This window comes from Triticum urartu, chromosome 5A (genome assembly GCF_056163025.1).
Source record: "Triticum urartu cultivar PI428250 chromosome 5A, HENAU_Tu73, whole genome shotgun sequence".
NCBI classification, from domain to species: Eukaryota; Viridiplantae; Streptophyta; class Magnoliopsida; order Poales; family Poaceae; genus Triticum; species Triticum urartu.
In genome coordinates, this window is record NC_141877.1 from 601,417,224 (window position 1) to 601,441,382 (window position 24,159).

Genomic DNA, 24,159 nt, shown 5'->3' on the forward strand with positions numbered 1-24,159 from the left:
ACCTTGCATCCCCCCCTCCTCCTTCATTCCAGCAGGGTGATCCCAAAACAGAGTTCTGCAACCACTGGGCAGTGGGAGATGCCGCTTTGAGGGGTAGTGCAACTTTGCACACGGTGAAACGGAGATGAACCATATTGACTGACTAGCGAATTACAAGACTGTCGGTATGGCCCTACGTGGCCCTCCGGTCGCCGATGCCATTTCAAGCACTAGAGAGGTCGCACAAGTACTTTTGGTCTATTTGTTCTTTTAGCATTGTGATAGATGTTTGTTTCGCCTGCTTCTTTGTGTTTTATTTCCTTTCTCTTAGAAGTTGTTTGTCCAAAATAATCAGTGGAAAGTTGAGCCAGATCATTAAATACATCTCAAAACCTTCACATACTCAGGTTCATCCAACACATTCATGGTTCCAAAATATCAAAATTGCATCCACCATCTACTTCTTCCTGATGTAAAGAATGCTTAAAGTGCTTAACAAACAAAACATCGCTTGAACACAAGGGACCATGATGATAAGCCAAACAACATAGTTCATCCTCTTGTTGAGCTAGTTGATGTAGTTCTCATGGTTGCCCCAGTCACCATCCTCAATGTAGTGGTTCCTCTTCCTCTTGAGGCCCCCCAGCGGCACCTTCAGCTTGAGTTGCCAGAGGAACTTGTTCGCCTCCTTCAAGTGCAGGCTGACCAACGGTCAAGATCTTCGTGGACAAGGTCCCTTAAAGAAGATCGTGTTGAGCTTTCCAACACCTTGATTAGACCAACAAAATGGTTAGAATATCATATACCAGAGTTGAGTTTGGAAATACAAAGTAAAGAGATCAAATGAGGGCAATCAACTGCTAACCTCCTCGATGACTTTGTTGTTAGTCAGAGTAATCCTTTGCTTGTCTTGACATAAACCTCTCTTGTACATCGACTCCCCTAACACTCCTTAGTTTTGGCTAGCTACAAACGTAATGATGTTATACAATTAGGTACAAATGGAACATCACATGAGAATCTTGCAATACCCAATACAGCTTTGACTAGTTATCCTCATGATGTAGAAAATCTCATGGCCTATAATTTGCTTCACAACTAATTCAGCTTAAGAAATGCATGGCATGATTACGTTTCAGACCACTCTTTTCACAAAGTGTTCACCCCCTAGGATTCAAGAAAGGCTAGAGACATATTTAGTCAAAGTTATGACAAAAATGATATTATAGGCACTGTACATTTGTTTAGCCAAGAGGCCATGACAGCAATAATGCAATCATTACACCTTGAAGGCGTACCAGTACCTATACAGAACCAAAATGTGGACGTACAACATACCCATATGAAACATATGGCTCGACCCTGCGTAGCATGTTGATGGTGGCTTTGTTGACCTCTAGCTTGAGGAACACTCCATTGAAGATCTGTGAAAGTAAACTATTGGGACAATGAACCAAAGTACTCTCTCGGTTTTATAATTCTTGTCGTGATTTTAGTTCAATGAAGCAAAGTAAACCATTCTATTTTGTTGTTTTGTAGGTTTCTGAGCATGAATATGAGGAGGAGGAAGAGGATAAACTATTGCACCCAGGAAGTGCTGTAACTAGCATACGAGTTCTTTTAATGGTGAGAACGAGCGACTTGTATGCCTAATCACCGGTCGCTCGCCTCGTGCTCCAGCACGTCAAAAAGTCATCGACTCTGCCGGAGCCAGAGAAAGACGAAGTCCAGCCAGAGCTCGAATCGGCTGAGAAGACCGGTAATTAGATCGATTCCATTCGTTTAATTTTCAAGCGCAGTGGTGACTAAGTTGTAGTAAATCCGTTGAGTTATATCCGTTACACCATGCACATTTAACACGTGGATAGGAGGTGCCGCTGACGCGTGCAAATACATGCGGCAGCTCGTGCGTCCTCGAATGCATTATCCTACGACGCGTTTACCACCGAACGCTGCCACATCGCTGACCATGCCCATTGTGTTGTCGGGATCACTACACCGCCAATGATGCCACGTGTTGTCTCGCTGCCAGTCGCCTCCTCCAGCCTTCCCCTCCCTCTCCACCGCCCAAGGGCGTGGCCAAGCGAAGCCCCACCGGCGACGGCGGCGGGGCGTCCTCTTCCCCTCGCGTGATGGGGCGGCGCAGGCTGGCCTCTTCGGGCCTGGGCGCGGCTAGCCAGCGTGGGTGATGCAGCGGCATGGAGGACTTCGTGACGGTGGCGACCCAGGGCAGCGGCCCAAGAAGGTGTTTGCAGGTGAAGTCTAGGCCTCTCGCAGCGGCATGGCGTGGCGATGTCCTTGTCCATGGCGGATCTGCGCCTGCGATCTGATGACTTTGGCTCCGGATTGGATCGGATCAGCGACGATGACGAGCGCGCGGGATTCCTCTCGGCGGCTCTCGCGGTTTGGCGAGGTGGGGTGGCGGCTCACCTCCCAGGCTCCAGTGATGGCACACGCAGACAGTGACCGGTGTGCCAGGGATCCCATGGTGGCAGTGCCGTTGTGTATGGCCACCAAATTTGGGTGGCCAGATCTGTGAAGGCGGTCTGGACGGTGCACATGTTGTCGGTTGGATGCTTATGGGACAGATCCAGGTGAAAACCTGGTATCCGGCTGGTGGCCGGAGCTGGTGATGGTGAGCCCTCGACGTTGTTTCCTTCTTGAAGGCATCATCAAGGTGAAGCTCCCAACTCCTTTCGCTACCTCCCGGGAAAACCAAAGATCAGTCGATTGGATAACGACGACGCACTTGTGTCGTTCCCTCCTTGAGGGTGTCATTCTTGGAGGTGTGGAAGTGTACCAACAAGTCTCCTCCCTCCCGCGGCGCTCCCGCGAGCGCCCCGGGGGAACCCTAGCCTCCCTCCTCCACACCCCTCCTCCCGCAGCCTCCCCCCTCGTCGCCGCCCAGCAGGGCTGCCGGGCGAAGCCTGGCCGGCTCGGGCGGCGGCGGGGCCTCCTTCTCCCCTCCCCACGGGGTCCACGGCCGGCGCGGGGCGGCAGCTCATCGGGGGGCGCTGACCTACGGCGGGGGCAGCGGCGCGGCGATGCGGCTCCAGGGTAGCGGCGTGATGGCGTGGTGACGGCGCGACGGTGACTGGGCGCGCGTCTGCGGCGCGGCGACCGTGGCAAGGCCGGATCTGGTGGTGGCGGGCCAGCGCGCCTCCTACCAGATCCCCCGGATTTGGTCTCGGCTGGCGGCGGGCAGCGCGGGGTGGCGGCGGAGACCCATTTGGAGCTTGGCATGGGGGGGGGCGGCTTGCAGCGGCGTGGCTACAACCTCGTGGTGGCCTGGTCTTCCGCGGCGACGCCGGGACTTGCTCCGGCTGCGGTTGGTCTGCGATTGACTTGGGTGAGCTCCCTCCCTCCTCTTTGGTTTCATCTTCGGGCTCGTCAGATCGGGGTGGCTCCATGGTGCGGTGTGGGTGCGCGCGAGGCCTGCCGAAGGTGGAAGGGGACCTCGGGAATGGGGTGGGTGCCCCCTCCGTGGCATCTAGCGGCTGCTTCGGGTGGCTGCCGGAGTTCCCCTGGCCCAGATCTGGCCGCCGAGGACACCAACCCTGCCAAGGTGTCGGCTTTGGGGTGGAAGGATGATCTTCTGCTCCATTCCGGTCGGCCGTGTCCGTTAGGTGAATCCTGGATGGGGGTGGGGCTCGGATGCCATGGCGGCGGCCCGGTTGGTGGTAGCCGGGTGCTCACGGGCGGAGCACGCGGCTCGGGCGCTGTCCGGTTACCATGGCTGTGTGGGCGGCATGTTGACCGGGGTGTGTTGTTCAGTGGTGGCGTTGCGGTGGCCCGTAACCCAATTCGATGACGATGAGTGTTGGCCGGGGTGAAAACCCGCTCTGTCTTATCAGGTCGGCGGCAACCGCGTTTTGGCGTCGTCGCGGCATCTCATCTGTTGTCGGTGCTCCAGGGAAAACCCTAATCCTTAGATTGGGCGGTGGCGACGCTACGGTGTCGTTCCCTTGCTGAAGGCGCCGCCTTGAAACCCATTGAGCGTCACACACGGCTTCTCCTCTTCGTGGTGGCTCTCCCACGGTTGAGGACCCTGACGACTCTGTCGTAGTGCTTAGTGTTCCATCTTGTGTTTACTAGGTGTTTGTTGGGGTGGCGTTGCCGTTTTCGGTGCCCTTGTATCCAACCTTGTGTGTGTGTGTGTGTGTGTGTGTCGGCCGATTTCAACTTGTTCGGTGATGGTGCTTTATATATAAAGCGGGGGAACCCTTTTTCTTAATTCTTAAAGGTGTGCATTAGCTTGAGGGACCAGTGGACGGTTTCAGCGGTGGAGCGGCTTTCCATGTGACACATCGACGACGTGGAGTCTCGGTGACGTGTCGCGCCATGACCTTGGTGACGGATGTGTGATGATGGGCGCGCATAGGGAGGAGGCGTTGTCTGGCGCCATGGGGGCGTCGATGACAGACCTGGCAAAGTTGTTGCCTCAGTACCTGCTCTGAAGATGAATCAGTGGAAGACGATGACGACCAATGAGAACGCGTCGGACCGGTTTGCGCCCCAAACCCAGTATGTGTCTTGGTTGGGGCCTCCGACTTTACATGATATTTATTCGATGTCTGTTTGATATTAAGCTCGGACTATCGGCACCTCTTTATCAAGTCGGTAGGAGTAGCAACAGATGTTGCTAACATGATGACTTCAGACTACCTGATGTACTACTTTATAAGGTCTTTATAAATAATTAATAAAATAAACGTATGCATCTCTCAAATACAGAGGCCGGGGTCATCCTTCTTTTTTTTAAAAAATACTGGCGCCGGCGGACTTCATCGTTGGCACTAAGAGCATCTCCAGCCGTTCGGCCCCCCAAGGGCACGAAAAAGCGCCGCTTGGGGGCGAGCCAGCGCTTTTTTCGGCATGGGGGCGAGCATGTTCCCAGCCGCCGCCCCCAGGTCGCCCCCAGACGCCCCCACAGTTCGTCCAAATTTTAACAAACACGGCCAAATTTGAATAAACACGGCCAAATTTTGGCAAAATTTTGCCCCTTTTTTACACGAATATAAGGGACGAAAAAAACCTAAACTACGTCCGATGCTTCTCCTCCTTGACACGGCCGCTGCTCCACCCCTCGCCCTGGCGCGCTGCTTCACTCGAGCGGCGGGTCGTTGCCGCCCTCGACGTGCGCGAGGACGCCGCTGAGCGTGCGGCCAGGGACGCCCCACCACAGGCGGCGGCCCTCGCTGTTGTTGCGGCCGCGCGACATCGGCGCGTTGTTCATGGAGACGAGCCGCTCCTCCTGCCGGCGTTCGAAGTACGCCGCCCACGCCGCGTGGTTGTCAGCGACGTACTCCGGGAGCGCCCGCTCCGCGGCCATCAGGGACGCCCGCACACGCTCGATCTCGGCGTGAAAATAGGGCGTCTCGGGGACGGGCAGAGGGGGGACAGGGACCCCGCCGGCGCTGAGCCTCCACCGCGACGGAAGGCGTACGTCGGGCGGCGCGTGGTATTTGGACTCGTGGAGGAGGTTTGCCTCCCACTCATTCAGAGAGAAGCGGCCGAAACCCTTGGCCGCGGCTGCGTCGCCGGGGTACCTCGCGCTCATGGTTGCCGGGGGGGAGGGGGGAGGGGCTCGAACGACGGAGAGAGGAGAGGAACTGCGGCGGCGAGGAGGGGGAGGACTGCAGATGGATGGGTGCCTCACTGGCGCGGCCAGGGGCGCCTTTTATATAGCGGCTCAGGGGCGGCCGCGTGCGACACGCGTGGCGGAAGGCGGGGCGGCCTCGCCGCACTTCGCCGCCCGTGAATTAATGGCATGCTGGCATTGACTCCTCACGGGAAAATCGAGACGATGAGGACGACCAGCCTTCGTCTCGCTGACACGTCGGTCCCACCACTTTTTCGCGCCAAAACGTTCGAGCCGGCGCCCGGGGGCGCCCCCAGCACGCCGGGTTCGGGTTGGGTGCGCCGGCGCCAATTTCGGTCCAATCCGACGAAAAACGGGCTCGTGGGGACGTGACTGGGCCGATTTTTCGGCGCCGGCGCTAAAAACGGTCTTAAGAGGGCCTGTTGAGGATGCGGTTGGAGATGCTCTAAGAGGGTGTCTCATGTCGCCGCCGATGCACCGCAGTACGGTTCCTCGGCGATGGTGGAATTAACCACGCTGTCCATGTTCGGCTTGGACTAGAAGTCTAGAACTCGTCACCGTGTAGTTATAGGACTAGTAGTAGGACTAGGATTAGAGTTCCTAGCTACTATATATATATCTACATATACCCCTGTAATATTGTACCGAATCGTGAGATCAAAGTAATACTCCGTAAAACACATAAATCCGGAGTCTCTCTGTGTCGACCCGCGTGCGACATCAAGATCGATTAAGGCTTGTGTCAGCTGGCGTGAGAAATCGATCCAGCAGGCCGTTAGCTTGCTTCCTGGTCGTACGTGTGCTCCGCCGCTAGCATGTACGAGCCCACCATCGGAAAGTACTCCACGGCTGCCTCGTCAAGGTCGAGGCTTCGCCAACAGGCGATCGGTGGCAGCGGGGCCGCGATGGCAGCAGCAGCCGGCCCCGACTCCGCCGACGAGCTCATGGCAGACATCACGAAGCGCCTCATCCGCACCCTCCAGCGCGGCGGGGTCGGGGTGCCTTACACGCTATCTCCCGACGAAGACTTCATGTCACAGTCAGCCAAATACTTCGGACATGTCATGCCGATCACCAGCGCTCCTACTACGCCAGCAGTGCAGGCATTCCAGCAGGGAGACCCCAAGACCGAGTTGGAGCTGCGCCACATCGACCGACCAGCCAAATACAAGACCGTCGTCCCCTGCCCGTATGGCCCTGCTGCATGCCCCTCGGGTCGCCAATGCTACTGGAAGCATTAGAGGGCGCACGCAACTAGTTTTTGTTAGGTATTCCAAACCGTTGTCCTATGCATTTTGGTGTCGTTGGATAGTCTAAGTCAGGTCATGTTGGGCTAGGTCGGCAAGTATTAGTAGTGTTTGATGTTTCCCATGGAGTCTATGTAATCATATGCCAGTTTCAAACAAAAAAAAGTTATACCGTGCTTGTGTTTTGTCGTGTTTTTCTACAGATTAATTAGACTTGTCGCCGGAGATGACTTTGCTTCGTAAGTCTCGCGTGAGAAGCATCCACCTGCCCGCTTAGCTAGTTGTGTTCTTGTTCCGGCTAGTTGCACCGGCGTTCCACGGTGATCCGATCGCCGACAAGTGATGTTCTCGTTCCAACACTTTTGGACCGTTTATTCCTTTAGCATTGCCATAGCTGTTTGTTTCCCTGCTTTGTGTTTGTTTTCTATCTCTTAGAAGTTGTTTGTCCAAAAGAAAATTCGGTGGAAAGTTGAGCCAGTCCATTAAGTACATCTCATAACCTTCACATAGAGACTCAAGTTCGTGCAACACATGCATGGTTCCAGAATATCAAAATTGCATTCAGCATCCACCTTCCACTTCTTCCTAACTTAAAGCATGCTTAAGTGATTAGAGCATCTTCAACACATGCGCTAGATAAGCCGCGTGCTGAAAAAAGGGCTACATAGCGTGTGTGCGACCGAAAGTAGCGCTCCAGCAGTCGTGCGCGGTAAACAAGGTTCAACACGCTGGCGAAAACTGCATCGCGTGCTACGTATTTGATGCGTCCGCTCACGCGCGCTGCAAAATCTGAGCTACTACAGGTGGGGCAACGGGATTGGACGCCGTGTTTTTGCGCTTCTAATAAAGCAAAACACCAGTCCAGCGCTAAAACGCTATTTTGACACCACAAAAAAATTAGCCCGCCATGTAACCGCGCGTCTATTGGAGATGCACTAGTAGAAAACAGGGGTTTCGTCACAGCTGGATCGGAGCAGTAGTCCCGGGCGCGTTACGAACCGCCCGGTTCGAGCGGGCATGCATCAATCCTGGTTCGAACGGGACCTTTAGTCCCGGCTGGAGACACCAACCGGGACTAAAGGGTTTGCGACCGGCTTCGAATGGTGCGAGCCCCTTTAGTCCCGGTTGGTATCTCCAACCGGGACTAAAGGTCGATCTTTAGTCCCGGTTGAAGGTACCAACCAGGACTGAATTTTTTTCTTTCTCAATTTTTGTTTTCAAATTTCAAATTTTTTCTCCCAGCCCTTTAGTCTCGGTTGGTGTCTCTAACCGGGACTAAAGGTCTATCTTTAGTCCCGGTTGGAGACACCAACCGGGACTAAAGCCTTTTACGACATTAAACTTGGGAAAATCATAACTAAATCATCCTAATTCAGAAAAATACAAATAATATATCAAAATTTGCAGAACAAAAAGATTTCGTGGCAAGCTATGATATACACAGTTTTACCAACTGTGTGATTGAGAGAGAGAGAGAGAGAGGAAGAAAACAAAAGAAAGAGAGAGAGAAGAAAACATGATCCAACGGTAGGGATGATGTTAGATAATAGTACAATTTATTCGCAAAAAAGAGATAATAGTACAATTTGTACTGTAAATCCATGTTAAGTGTTCAAACACAAAACACCAATCTTGAAGATTAATTGTATCCCAAATGTCGAAGATGAATTGCATCTCATATAGAGTCACTCCCCCATCTCTCACATGAATGCACGAGTGTGCTTAGCGAAAAGAATGCTTTTTGATAGACCTAGGACATGGATTCTACATGAACCAATGAGTCGTGACAAGTCGCTACTATTAGAAATGACTTCCTCTTTCATTTCTTCATCCTTTCCATATCCCTCTCCCATGTTTGATTTTACTCATCAACGGCACTTAGTTCATATCTCTAAGAAGGTGGGCCATTCACCATGAAGACTAAAAGTGAGATAGGCATACACGCCACGTACACAAAAGCACCACTTTCAAAAAAAAGCACCCAGGGGAACACGCACGTCTGCACATACTAGTAAGCTTGCACGTGCAATGCACGTCTCAAACATTGTTCAATCGAAATTCAAACCAATATACATACAAATAGTTCAATATATATATATATATATATATATATATATATATATATTAAATGCATTTAATAATAAATGTTTGAAAAATATAAATTAAATGCATAAAAATGTTTCAAAATATATAAATTAAATGGATACACAGTGTTGTGATGTTGCCCAAGTTGTATTTTGAAAAGTGGGAGTATTGTGGTCATACAAACAATATATACATTATTTCATTCGTTCACTATTTTCATAGGTTGTAAAAAGAACAGATTAAATCTAGTTATAATTGAAAAGCATCATTGAATTGTGTCAGTCCATGGACATGCAATCCTAAAATTGTTCTTAATATCATGATGTAAACATGTGATAACTAAAGATGGAAAAAAAGTAATCAATGGATACAGTCAATATCATGGTATGATCAATCGACAACTCAAGGCTGAGAAAAATTAAATCAAGGAATAGTTAAATCAACGGATGATTCACAGATGAGGTCGCTAACCAAAGGCTTGCGTAAAGATGCTAATGGCGTTGATAAGGTATTATGGAATTTCTAAGACTTGATTATGTACTGCAGATACTCACCCTAATGACTACTAAAATGGAATAAATCACACACAAATATCAATGCCATTTAACCAACATTCAAAAGTGAAATCTTAACATCAAAATGTTTTTCATAAAGCAGAGAGTGTATATTACAACCGTTGTTGCCAATAAAAATAAATGCTGACAAAAAATATCATAAATCCAGGACATCCATCTGATTGCCTAGCTCAAGGGTTATATGCACCCAAGACGCTACAACAACATCATCATCGGTCATGTACACAAATATATGCTTAAATTTCTTCCATCAGTGCCACCCATTAGTAGTGCCGTTAGCTTAAATTTCTTCCTCAATGGGCAATCAAGATTATGCTCCGCGGAATTTTGCATGGAATTCCTTATTATTTAAGAAGTGAATATGACAGCTCATAAAATAATCCAATGAACACACAAGCAAAAAAATGAAAGAAAAAATGCATAGTATATATAAGCTATAAAAGACAATCATCTTGGTCAGTCAACATAATTGACATGACAGACATTGGATGCTTTTAAGAAAATAGGTACATGCATAATAGGAGTCTTCTATCAACATCCCTTCTTAAAACGTATACATGTATCAGAAATACATGCTTCCACCCATCCACATCAAGAACAGAAGGACAATATATAAACAAAAACACTGACAAAGGGGGTGTAGGTTAGCATAGATATGGAAGGCAGTAGGTGCAGGGGCATGCAGAATATGCAGTGGAGAAACCTGGACAAGTGGAGATGCCCGGATTTCTCGTCCGCTTAACACACTACAGCCTAGAGTCTAAACATCATGCAAGGGCGGTGGTCAATGTCGGAGAACGTCTCGTTAATGGAGTCATCTCGATGGTCGTGAATGCGAAGGAAGGGATCAAGAACGATCAAACAGTATAACTTCCTTTAGTCTGAACGGCAGATCATGATCGTTGAATCAGAACAAGATCAACACATCCTTGTATGTGCTAGGCTCCACCAGTGGCTTGCTACTGCCATTATCACCGCAACATGATGAAGATGAATATCTTGGTGAGGTCACAAATTCTGAGTATGGTTCTTTAGATATATCACTTCCAGGCTTCCAGCATCAGATCTTGTTATCCTTCTTCTCTTGTTAGGTCCAGAGCAAGGTGGTGGCTGGTGGGGTGTATGATGAGCTTGTGAAACTTGACGACACCCTAACACAATCTCTAGAATCATCACCATCGCTCTTTACACTCTCAGTGTCCAGTCCACGGTAGATGGGCTGTTTTGGAATGAACTATGTATTCACATGTCCAGGAGTATCATAATAAAATAAATAATATCAGTTCTCGGGGTTTTTCTTTCCCTAGAGAGGCATTTCGTTTCCGAAACACGATTGAATGAACACAAGCGTCAACCATAAGTATAAAATGCAAGTACTTACAGGATGATCTTGATTACTGTACTTCCGAGCTCCTTCACAAGAGGAAGTATGTTGCGTGCCATTTAAGGCAGGATAGGTGTCAGAGAAGAACTTCTATGTGATTGTAAATGCTGCAGCATGTAGTCGCAATTAACACATAGCACTCATGGAGGCATAATGTGAGGTACAGTACATAATTTTAAAATTTCCTTGGCCAGACACACCAAACAAGCCGGTTTGAAGAAGTTTGAACTCTTAACAAAAAAACACAGATGTTCTCATCATTCAGATTTTTGACTAATTGTCTGTCTGATTTGCAAATACTACCTCTACATACAAGCCAAAATAAAAATTACCTTAGCTGATGCCTATTGCACATTGAAAAGAAGGCAACAAAACAGTAGAAAATTCTCCGGGCTGCATGGAAAATCTAAAACAAGAGCCGATGTAAGTTGCATAATATACTAATTGAAAAAAATAGTAGGCATGCAAACAAATTTATGTTACCTGGTACAGAAGATCTTTCCAGTGTAATCCCCAAATGGTAGTTTCAGATATAAGTGCAGGTGCACTGGATGCAGAACCAACATGATATAACGAACTTAATGTTGACCAGGTTTGTCTAAAACATCAACAATATCATCAAAGAAGTGTGCTACAAAACTTGCTAGTGCAGTGACAAGTCGGAAAGGTGCGGCTAGTATCTCTCCGACGAACCAAATTACAGGGTACAAGACTGAATTGGCTGCAGTAAATAAAATGCAAATAAAAATATTAGTAAGTCATCAGAATAATAAAAAAGCAAAGGGAAAAAGAAACAAATCATTTGGGAGACTACAGTAACCATACCAATATTAAATATCGTACTGAAGATGAACCAAAATGGCCAAATGATAACCACACTGCATGATGTATCCATCGCTACCATTGCAGCTGAACTGAGATATTCAACTGTTTCTGCACACACGTTCTGTAGTGGCAGGGTACATTCAAGAACCTCCAACAGTGGCCCCATAATTGGCTTTGTCAATACACTAAGAACAGACTTAGTAGCATTGAACTCTGCCTTGTAAGCTGAAGTAAAATGTACAAGAAATTGTATACCAACACCTGGGTCCAATAGCATTGAACGCTGCCTTGTATGCTGAAGCTTATTGTTTGTGAGTGACTGAAAGTATTACCATCAGAACGGAGTGTATCCAAGGCATGTGTATCTATTACACCTCAAATATAAAATTAGCTTCCATGCAAAAGAAAATTTTAGCTTAAACAAATTGTACTCTACAATACCTAATATTGTACTATTTTGAAGATCTTTGGAGCAGGTTTTTCATTCCTTGGTTGTGTGTCTAAGTGTACAAATGTAGCGACCAGACCTCAAACAGTCTGATCTCTGTGCTCCTGTGTCATCCCTGGATCAGTAATGCTGACACCACACAGTACTCGAAAGATTTATAGCAGAGTAGCAATCACACACTTATTACATCGGGTGTCTCAAAAGAGAACTTATTACAATAAATATGGCTTAAGGCCATCTAATAACAATAACAGCGGAAGGCTTGGAAGATAAGTGAGTCCATCAACTCCAACGGTATCACTGAGTATAGAACCACGACCTAAAAACTCCTTAATCGTCGTCTGAAAAGTCTGCAACATTAACGTTGCAGTCCGAAACGGGTCAGCACATGGAATATGCTGGCAAAGTAACACATAGAGAGTAATGAAATGCAACAACTATACTATATGCATATTTGGCTGGTGGAAAGCTCTATGGTTACAGTTTTTGCGTAAAGCCAATTTTTCTCTACTTCAAAGGAATAAATTTAATTACTATCAAGGTGGTTGTTAAACATTGAGAATGGTTGACAGCATTCTCAATCCCAATTAAAGTAACATCATTAAAACTCAATAAAATTAATTTAGAGTAACATGTTGAGATTCACATGATAATCCAGGTACTAGATACTCAAGATGTCCATAACCGGGGACACGGCTAATCATGATTAGTTTATTACACTCTGCAGAGGTTTGCGCACTTTTCCCCACAAGACTCGATCGCCTCCGTTTGGTTTCTCACACTACAGGGTGTTTGAGAAGACGGATGACCGAGACATAGTCTTTCAGAAGCGCTAGCACCTTACGATCAGGTAGACCATACCACCTACATCCCCTACATCTGCTAGTCTACCACTGTAAGAGTTCGCACAACTTAGTCAACTATGCCAGAGCCCATAATGGCTTGTTGCTGCACACGGAAGTTTCTAGTATGAATAATCTCATGATCCCTTTGAGCCTGGGTGGCGGTCCAAAGAAAACAGGCAAGTCCTGGAAACCAGGTGCCTCAATCCACCCAGATGTGTGTTAGGTTGTCACCTTAGATAAACCATTAATTAACAATCTCACACCTGTCATGGATTTCACTCACCCAATCCACGTCTACTAGCATAGCATGGCATAATAAGAAAACATAGAAGTAACTCCCAAAGGTTTGATAATAAACAGGTAATAGGTACTACCTCATCTACTTCCCATCCCACAATTTAATTAGATCCTATTCATGCAATGTGTGAGGATTGATCTAATGCAATAAAACAGGGTTATAGAAAAGGTATGATCAAAGTGTTACTTGCCTTGCTGATGATCCGTGAAACCTAGAGACTCAACGTAACAGGCGGCGCACTCCGGGTATTCTATCGCAGACAAACAACAAGCATACAATAAGTACTCATCTAATGCACAGGTAAAACTCAAATAGAAGATCTAACCAGAAAGTTCAACTTAAGAACCCTGATTTGCAAAAGAATCAAATCGAACGAAGCAAAAGAATTCAAACGGCGAAAGAGAACAACTTCGTTCTAGTAATCTGGATCTAGGGCAAATTTTACAATAGCAAAAACATGTTTAAGTTGATTATTCGGAAAGAGGGTTTCAAGACGAAACTCCAGGCGCTTGAATCGCCTGATTCCGATAAACGAGCGAAAAGTTATAATAAAACGAAAATCGGATCAGAAATCGCGACCAAAAAATAACCGCGAAAAATCCGACGAAAAGAAAAACAACGAACAGATTTTTTTTAAACAGCACGGAAAACGAGGCGGCGGCGAACCTCGGGCGGCGCGCACTCCGGCGACGGCGGCGGCTGGAGGCGGCGGGGCTGGCCTAGGGTTAGGGTTAGCTGGCGGCTGGCGGCTGGGCTTTCGGACCACGGGGCGGCGGCTTATATAGCCTCGGCCGGCGGTGTCCTGGCCAAGTACGGCCCAAAGTCGGTTCCGCGTTTTTTTTCTTTTTTTTAAATAATTCTGCTCGGAAGAAAAATAAAAATAAATACTAAACGGACTCCAATAATCACGAAATAAATTTTGCCGGGTTTCTAAAATCAAGCCCGATAAAGTGAACATTTATCTGGGCCCAAAATACAACTTTGAAAAACACGCATTTTTCCTAAATTCAAATAAAAAAATCGAAAAACTCCGTAATAAATCTTATTTGATTTTTTTTATTAAATCCTCAATATTTTTATATTTTGGGAAAGTCATTTTATTCACTCTCTCATATTTTTGTAATAGAAATAATTGATGATAAAATAAATAAAATCAAATGATCTTGTTTACATAATTTGAGAAAACTCAAATATGTAAGTAACGAAATCCCCAACTCTCTCCATGGGTTCTTGAGTTGCTTAGGATTTTCTAGGATCAAAACCAAAAGCAAAATAAAATATGATATGCATGATGACATAATGTATAACATTCCAAATTGAAAATTTGGGATGTTATAAACCTACCACCCTTAAGATGAATCTCGCCCTCGAGACTCGGGTTGGCTAGAAAATAGGTGAGGTTGGTCTTTGAGCAAATCTTCCTCTCGCTCTCAGGTGGCTTCATCCTCCGTGTGGTGGCTCCACTGAACTTTGCAAAACTTGATAACCTTGCTACGAGTAACTCGGCTGGCAAACTCGAGAATCTTGACTGGTTTCTCCTCATAGGTCAAATTGTCATCCAACTGAATTGCTTCCAGAACTTTGAGGTAAACTGGGTTCCTCTATCTGATACGATTCACCTCGGAACTCCATGCAGACATACGATCCTGGTCATGTATATCTTTGCCAACTTAGCACTGGTGTAAGTGGTCTTTACTGGGATGAAATGAGCTACTTTCGTCAATCGATCGACTACAACCCAAATCGAGTCATAGCCTGAACGAGTCCTGGGCAATCCCGTGATAAAATCCATGCCTAGCTTATCCCACTTCCATTCGGGTATCGACAATGGTTGCAACAATTCTGCTGGCTTCTGATGCTCTGCCTTTACTCGCTGACATACGTCACAAACTGCTACATACTCCGCTATATCCTTCTTCATTCCGGTCCACCAGAAAATATCCTTCAAATCCAAATACATCTTGGTATTTCCTGGGTGAATCGAATACGGTGAATCATGTGCCTCTTGCAAAATCAACTTCCTGATCTCCGGGTTGTTGGGTACATAAACACAGTCTTCAAACCATAGGGTGTCATGCTCATCCTCACAAAATCCTTTAGCTTTTCCTTTGCTCAGTTTCTCCTTTATAGCGGAAATCTCTTTGTCCGTTTTCTGAGCTTCCCTGATTCTGTCCATCAAAGTTGACTGAATTTCCAACGCTGCTACATAGCCTTTCGGAACTATTTCTAAACATAGCTCATGAAGATTTTTCTGCTAACTCCTTGGGTATTTCTCCCGTCATTAACCTATTGACATGGCTCTTGCGGCTTAACGCATCAGCTACTACATTAGCTTTTCCGGGATGATAATGCAATTTCATATCATAATCCTTGATGAGCTCCAACCATCTCCTTTGTCTGAGGTTCAACTCCTTCTGCGTGAAAATGTACTTCAGACTCTTATGATCCGTGTACACCTCACAATGATTTCCAATGAGGAAATGTCTCCATGTCTTCAATGCATGCACTACGACTGCTAACTCCAAATCATGCGTGGCATAATTCAATTCGTGAGGCTTCAGTTGTCGTGAAGCATACGAAACAACTCTCCCTTCCTGCATAAGCACTGCTCCAAGTCCTCGACGTGAAGCGTCACAATACACCTCATAATCCTTGGTTTGGTCTGGCAAAATCAACACTGGTGAGGTCACCAAACGTTTCTTCATCTCCTGGAAACTAGCCTCACACTCCTCAGTCCATTTGAACTTAGTATCCTTCTTCAACAACTCCGTCATAGGCTTCGCAATCTTTGAGAAATTCTCAATAAACCTCCGATAGTATCCTGCGAGTCCAAGAAAACTCCGGATCTCTCCAACTATAGTTGGGGCTTCCCACTTGGTCACGGTTTCAACTTTAGCGGGATCTACTGCTATACCTTCTCTAGATATAACGTGTCCGAGGAATCCTACTTCCTTCAACCAAAACTCACATTTGCTGAACTTGACATATAATTGATGTTCTCTGAGCTTTCCAAGTACCAAACGCAAATGCTCCTTATGCTCCTCTTCATTCTTCGAATAAACCAGGATATCATCAATGAACACTACGATGAACTTATCCAAAAACTCCATGAACACTTTGTTCATCATGTTCATAAAATAGGCAGGCGCGTTAGTCAGTCCAAATGACATAACGGTATACTCATACAGCCCATACCTGGTGGTAAAAGCTGTCTTCGGAATATCCTATTCTCGAATCTTCAACTGGTGGTATCCTGATCGCAAATCGATCTTGGAAAACACTTTAGCTCCTTGCAATCGATCAAACAGATTGTTGATCATTGGTAGCGGGTACTTGTTCTTGATCGTTACTTCGTTCAATCCTCGATAATCAACAACCATCCTTAACGATCCATCCTTCTTCTCCACTAGAAGTACTGGCGATCCCCAAGGCGAAGAACTTGGGCAAATATATCCCTTATCCAGTAACTCTTTAATCTGCTTCTTAATTTCCACCAAATCCTTTGCTGGCATCCTATATGGTCTCTTCGATATTGGCCCAGTGCCTAGCAAAAGCTCAATCAAAAACTCAATGTCTCTATCCAGTGGCATGCCTGGCAACTCTTCGGGAAATACATCAGGAAAATCCTTTACCACTGGTACTTCCTCCTGCACAACTCCTGATAAGGAATTTACTTGTGTCCTCTTTGGTACATGCCGGGATACATACTTGATCCTTCTCCCTTCTGGCGTGGTAAGCAAAATTGACTTACTAGCACACTCAATATTCCCTTCATACTTTGATAACCAATCCATGCCTAATATCACATCCAATCCTTGAGATTCCAATACTATTAGGTCTGAGGGAAAAACATAGTTACCAATCCTTAATGGTAACCGATCACACCATAGACTAGCCACATATTCTGCTCCGGGCGAGGTTACTAACATGGGTGACCTAAGGGCTTGGGTTGGTAGGTTATACTTATCCACAAATCCCCTTGAGATGTATGAATGCGATGCACCAGTATCAAAAAGAACGAGTGCAGTAAATGACTTCACCAAAAACTTACCTATTACTGCATCGGGCTGAGCTTCAACCTCCTCCACATTAATGTGGTTCACCTGTCCCCTGTTGAAAGGGTTCGGCTTCTTCCCAGAACTTCCATTGCCATTTTGGCCTTCAGGATATTCATTGGCATAATGTCCTGGCTTCGAACACTTATAGCAAGTGACTTGGCTCAAGTCCTTCTTGGCTGGGGTTAATGGGGTGTTGCAGTTCTGTCCGTTGCTTCCTCCATTCCCATTACCATTCTTGGTGCCATTGTGATTGTGCGAGCTACCTACTTCATGGGTATGCTGAAAATGTCCTCCCGGTTTAGGGGTAAAACGTGGCTTCTGCTGAGCTCCTGAATTATACTTTCCTTGTCCATACTTCCTCTTGCGGTTCTCAATTTGCTGCTGCTTCCCTTCAATCCTAAGAGCACGATCTACCAACTCCTGGTAGTTGTTGAAGGTGGCTACCATCAACTGCATACTCAACTCATCATTCAGTCCTTTCAGGAATTTCTCTTGCTTAGCTGCATCCGTAGCAATGTCATCTGGGGCATAACGTGCTAGCTTACTAAACTCCTCCACATACTGGCCAACTGTCCGTCCTCCTTGGCGCAAGTTACGAAACTCACGCTTCTTCATGGCCATTGCTCCTGCTGAAACATGGGCAGTACGAAAAGCCTGCTGAAACTGGTCCCATGTGACAGTGTCGACTGGGAAGGTGGCTGTGAAATTCTCCCACCAAGATGCTGCGGGTCCTTCTAACTGATGTGCCGCAAATTTAACCTTCTCCACATCTGTGCATCCTGCTGTGGTCAACTCCCTAGCTATCTTGCGGAGCCAATCATCTGCTACTATCGGCTCGGTGCTACTGGAAAACACCGGCGGATTCAGCCTAAGAAAACGGGCTAAGTGGTCAACAGGTGGTGGTGGTGGTGGTGGGGTGTTGTTGTTGTTCCCTTGATTCTGATTCTGAACTAGCAACTGCATCAAGGTGTTCTACTGCTGGATCAACTGGGTGAGCTCCGGCGGAAAAGCAAATCCGGGGTCACGTCTCGGAGGCATCTGAGGGTTTAGAAAAGATGAGATATAAGAGATAGAGGGGGTCTAAAGGGAAAACACTACCCATATGCACATGAGGCAAAAACAAACAATTCACTTCATTCAATCAAACAAAGGCATACAATCGATCTAGCTATCGCAAAAGTGCTCGGACTACTATATTTACATGATGGACTACTACTGCTGATGAGGTGGTCTACTAGAAATATTCTACGGTTGTAGACTCCATGATATCTGCTCCTGCTTCATCCACATAATCATCATCGCTACTATCTTGTTCCGAGTCGGTGCCGTCAATGATGATGTAGTCTTCCGGGCTAATCTCCTTGGGTTCCTCGTCTTCATCTACTGGTGTCGGGCCTCCCATAAATATTCCAATCTTCTTGATCAGATCGTTATTCTTCTCCACCAATACTTCAATTTCTTCTTCATAATCTTCACGTGTAGCCTTGAGTTCTTCCTCCAGTTCCTTGATTCTAGTCTTAGCCTTCTTCAGATCTATCATGTCGGCGCACATCTGATTCTCCTGTCGTCGAATGTGCTGATTTAACTCCTGGATAAAAGCTGCAATTGACCTATCTTTCCTGGTGCTGATCATCTCCCAGTGTTCATCTCGGCGCCCACAAATCTGGTAGATAGTATCCTTGAGATCCTTGCGGTAGACTTCTCCAATGCGTCCCATGGCGATGTGAGCTGCCATACTCTTTCCTAGACTCCAAGTTGGTGCATCAAAAGAAAACTCTATGGGCTCAGTGACTGGCATGAACGTCCTTCCTGAAACTTGAACTTGAATCATCCAGCGCTCTTCTTCAGGTAAAGTGGCGTTGTAGGTTCCCGTGAAGCTTGGTACTCCTATGTTCAGGTATCTAGTGACTTTCTTCAAGTGGCGTCCAAAGGGTGTATCTTCATCTGGTTGTGTGAACTTATTCCTTGCATCCGCCATCCTAAAGAGTAGAAAAGATGAGAGGTCAGAAGAGAAGAGAGTGAGTAGTGATCTAGGTCTTTAGCTTAGTGGTCGTGTCCTACAGTCAGTGTGTGCTCTGATACCATCTCTGTAGCGACCAAACCTCAAACAGTCTGATCTCTGTGCTCCGGTGTCATCCCTGGATCAGTAATGCTGACACCATACAGTACTCGAAGGATTTATAGCAGAGTAGCAATCACACACTTATTACATCGGGTGTCTCAAAAGAGAACTTATTACAATAAATATGGCTTAAGGCCATCTAATAACAATAACAACGGAAGGCTTGGAAGATAAGTGAGTCCATCAACTCCAACGGTATCACTGAGTATAGAACCACGACCTAAAAACTCCTTAATCATCGTCTGAAAAGTCTGCAACATTAACGTTGCAGTCCGAAACGGGTCAGCACATGGAATATGCTGGCAAAGTAACACATAGAGAGTAATGGAATGCAACAACTATACTATATGCATATTTGGCTGGTGGAAAGCTCTATGGTTACAGTTTTTGCGTAAAGCCAATTTTTCCCTACTTCAAAGGAATAAATTTAATTACTATCAAGGTGGTTGTTAAACATTGAGAATGGTTGACAGCATTCTCAATCCCAATTAAAGTAACATCATTAAAACCCAATAAAATTAATTTAGAGTAACATGTTGAGATTCACATGATAATCCAGGTACTAGATACTCAAGATGTCCATAACCGGGGACACGGCTAACCATGATTAGTTTATTACACTCTGCAGAGGCTTGCGCACTTTTCCCCACAAGACTCGATCGCCTCCGTTTGGTTTCTCACACTACAGGGTGTTTGAGAAGACGGATGACCGAGACATAGTCTTTCAGAAGCGCTAGCACCTTACGATCAGGTAGACCGTACCACCTACATCCCCTACATCTGCTAGTCTACCACTGTAAGAGTTCGCACAACTTAATCAACTATGCCAGAGCCCATAATGGCTTGTGGCTGCACACGGAAGTTTCTAGTATGAATAATCTCATGATCCCTTTGAGCCTGGGTGGCGGTCCAAAGAAAACAGGCAAGTCCTGGAAACCAGGTGCCTCAATCCACCCAGATGTGTGTTAGGTTGCCACCTTAGATAAACCATTAATTAACAATCTCACACCTGTCATGGATTTCACTCACCCAATCCACGTCTACTAGCATAGCATGGCATAATAAGGAAACGTAGAAGTAACTCCCAAAGGTTTGATAATAAACAGGTAATAGGTACTACCTCATCTACTTCCCATCCCACAATTTAATTAGATCATATTCATGCAATGTGTGAGGATTGATCTAATGCAATAAAACTGGGTTATAGAAAAGGTATGATCAAAGTGTTACTTGCCTTGCTGATGATCCGCGAAACCTAGAGACTCAACGTAACAGGCGGCGCACTCCGGGTATTCTATCGCAGACAAACAACAAGCATACAATAAGTACTCATCTAATGCACAGGTAAAACTCAAATAGAAGAGCTAACCAGAAAGTTCAACTTAAGAACCCTGGTTTGCAAAAGAATCAAATCGAACGAAGCAAAAGAATTCAAACGGCGAAAGAGAACAACTTCATTCTAGTAATCTGGATCTAGGGCAAATTTTACAATAGCAAAAACATGTTTAAGTTGATTATTCGGAAACAGGGTTTTGAGACGAAACTCCAGGCGCTTGAATCGCCTGATTCCGATAAACGAGCGAAAAGTTATACTAAAACGAAAATCGGATCAGAAATCACGATCAGAAAATAACCGCGAAAAATCCGACGAAAAGAAAAACAACAAACAGAATTTTTTTTAAACAGCACGGAAAACGAGGCGGCGGCGAACCTCGGGCGGCGCGCACTCCGGCGACGGCGGCGGCGGGCGGCGGCGGCGGCGGCTGGAGGCGGCGGGGCTGGCCTAGGGTTAGGGTTAGCTGGCGGCTGGCGGCTGGGCTTTAGGGCCCCGGGGCGGCGGCTTATATAGCCTCGGCCGGCGGTGTCCTGGCCGAGTACGGCCCAAAGTTGGTTCCGCGTTTTTTTTCTTTTTTGAAATAATTCCGCTCGGAAGAAAAATAAAAAGAAATACTAAATGGACTCCAAAAATCACGAAATAAATTTTGCCGGGTTTCTAAAATCGAGCCCGATAAAGTGAACATTTATCTGGGCCCAAACTACAACTTTGAAAAACACGCATTTTTCCTAAATTCAAATAAAAAAACCGAAAAACTCCGAAATAAATCTTATTTGATTTTTTATTAAATCCTCAATATTTCTATATTTTGGGAAAGTCATTTTATTCACTCTCTCATATTTTTGTAATAGAAATAATTGATGATAAAATAAATAAAATCAAATGATCCTGTTTACATAATTTGAGAAAACTCAAATATGTAAGTAACGAAATCCTCAACTCTCTCCGTGGGACCTTGAGTTGCTTAGGATTTTCTAGGAGCAAAACCAAAAGCAAAATAAAATATGATATGCATGATGACCTAATGTATAACATTCCAAATTAAAAATTTGGGATGTTACAACAAATTAATTAGATCATACCACTCAACTATAATCAAATAAATTAGTGTAATCTGTGTGGTGGGAGAGAAGTACCACTCACCAAAGCATAGGAACGGACTGGGTAATGATGTCCTTGACAACTACAAATCACAATGTCAAAGCACATCTGGGATCGACGCATCTGCCTGATCACTAATTGAAATGTGCTCTTCACTGCAGCATACAGTGGCCACCAGGACGCGGAGGGCTATCTTCCCTATCTATATATTGTCATAACATTCAGATATCAAAATCCTTGAATGGCATAGACATGACCTCCAAGAGAACTATTGAAAAAGTCTTACTATACTCCTTATTTATGCATGTAAGCCAACACAAACATTCACACCACGACCAGTGATCCCTCCATCATCTCAAAAAGCCATTCCCTACTTTTGACCACTATTGGAAGCCCACCTCAGCCCGTCGATGCGTGGCTGAGACTAAGCTGCTCGTCAGTGCTTCTAGATGGCGGCTCCATCTTTTTGGTGAATAGAAATCTCCGTATCCATCTTTTGGTGAATAGAAATCTCCGTCTCCGCTTCCTCCAAAAAGCTTACCGTCTACCACCTATGCTTCTGCGATGATGGTCATTGTGCTGCATCAAGGAAAATAAAATAGTTGGATAAACTTTTAGGTACCAGCAGAAGCAGATTGAACTGGAAATCTTAAACTTGCCATATGAAAAACAAAGTAAATATTCAACTTCTACAAAAGACACGACTAATCTAGTAAAGTAATTTGGAATGTTGGCTTAACTAACTCTTTACCACTAATCTACAAAAGATACGAAGTAATCTAGTAAAGTATGAAAAAAGGAGAATGAATGTAGGCCTTTGTTTACACATGACATCAATCTGGCTTACAAAACTGGTCCACAGGAGACCGAGATGCTGGGTTAGAATGCTTTTAGATTTATTGTAGGGTGGATGCAGTAAAACATGACCATGACAAACACCATGACAGTATTTTAAAGCAATATATACAAGCTATATGATTCATGCACCTAATTATCTAAGAGCAATCCAAATAAACTTGACATATTAACTGTAGCAAAGCTTCCAGGGCATGCAGAAACAGAGCATGTTGCTGGATCAACAATACAACAACCTACAGTATATGCTTGATTTTGGTTTGGATTTAGAAAATCTGTACGTTGTTTGTAATTCAGAAATTCATTGCTTCGTTCATGCGCTCAACATAGACAAATTAAATTAGACCTACATAGTAAAAAAGAATAGTAACCTTTCTAGAAATTGTTTTAGTTTGGTAGGTCTTTAGCGCCTTGTTTTATGGTGACCATCTCCTATCACATATCACAGGTAAAATTCCACCCTTCCAGGTCGCCCTGCCATGGCCCTACTTAAGCTCCTTCTCGTTCTTACTCCTGTTCCAATTAAGCAAACCCCCTCTTCTCCCAAATATTGTCTAATCTTAAAAAAATTATCAGCACATCATGCAGCAGGAGAAAACCCATACCAAATGTACAGCTGCAGGAGTGCCGAACAACAATGCTTTCAGCCAATCAACGCTATTCAGAGAAAAAATCAACAAACTGAAAAAGCTTGCATGATGGACTGGACAAAATGATATACCTCTCCTCAAACATAACTTGGAGATGAGTTCGTAGACCTGTACATATACCTCTCAGATATATCCTTCAGGCTCAGGTTCAAATTTAGGCTCAAGTTCCTGGAAATGAGTTGCAATAAGAAAATCAGTGAGAAATTTACTCGCAACAAAGAGAAAATCAACAAAAGCCAAAATCAATGCTGAACTCGTCACCAGCATGCTGCACTTACTCCCTAAAAAAACATCCTGCACTTACCGAGACAGCATGCCAATTCTTCCTCTCCTCTAATCAGGCGACTTGGCGAGATGTCATGTGTGGCGACCTGCCTACTGGAAAGAGCTGTCGAGGAAGGGCACAAAGAGGACCCTTTGTCAGCAAGCAGAGGAAGAGGCGAACACCATCACACATGTATCGATCCATCGATGTGTAACTATTCTTATCATCAAAATCAATTACAAGGTAATTCAGTAGTACTGATGAACCTGCTATGTCACAAGAACAACTAATTTATTCAGTAGTACACTGGTATTTGTTAACACTCTTGGTTGATACAGAGAATGAAGATAATGGTTTCTGTTACAAATATATTACAAGTATAACAAGAAGACGTAGTACATCAAAGATAATGGTTTCTTTAACAATCTTTGACGCAGCTTCTTCAGTTGAGAGGATGCAACTTCTTCAGGGGAGAAATCCCTTC

The 24,159-nt window shown here is 45.5% G+C and overlaps 1 long non-coding RNA gene across 1 annotated transcript; it reads right to left on the reverse strand.

Moving 5' to 3' along the window:
* Window positions 1-22,334: 22,334 nt before the first annotated feature.
* LOC147973232 (uncharacterized) lies at window positions 22,335-23,801 on the reverse strand. Its single transcript, XR_015603622.1, has 3 exons — window positions 23,715-23,801; window positions 23,531-23,578; window positions 22,335-22,464 (listed from the first exon to the last, which is right to left on the reverse strand). It is a non-coding gene; the product is annotated as an uncharacterized LOC147973232 (long non-coding RNA).
* Window positions 23,802-24,159: the final 358 nt, after the last annotated feature.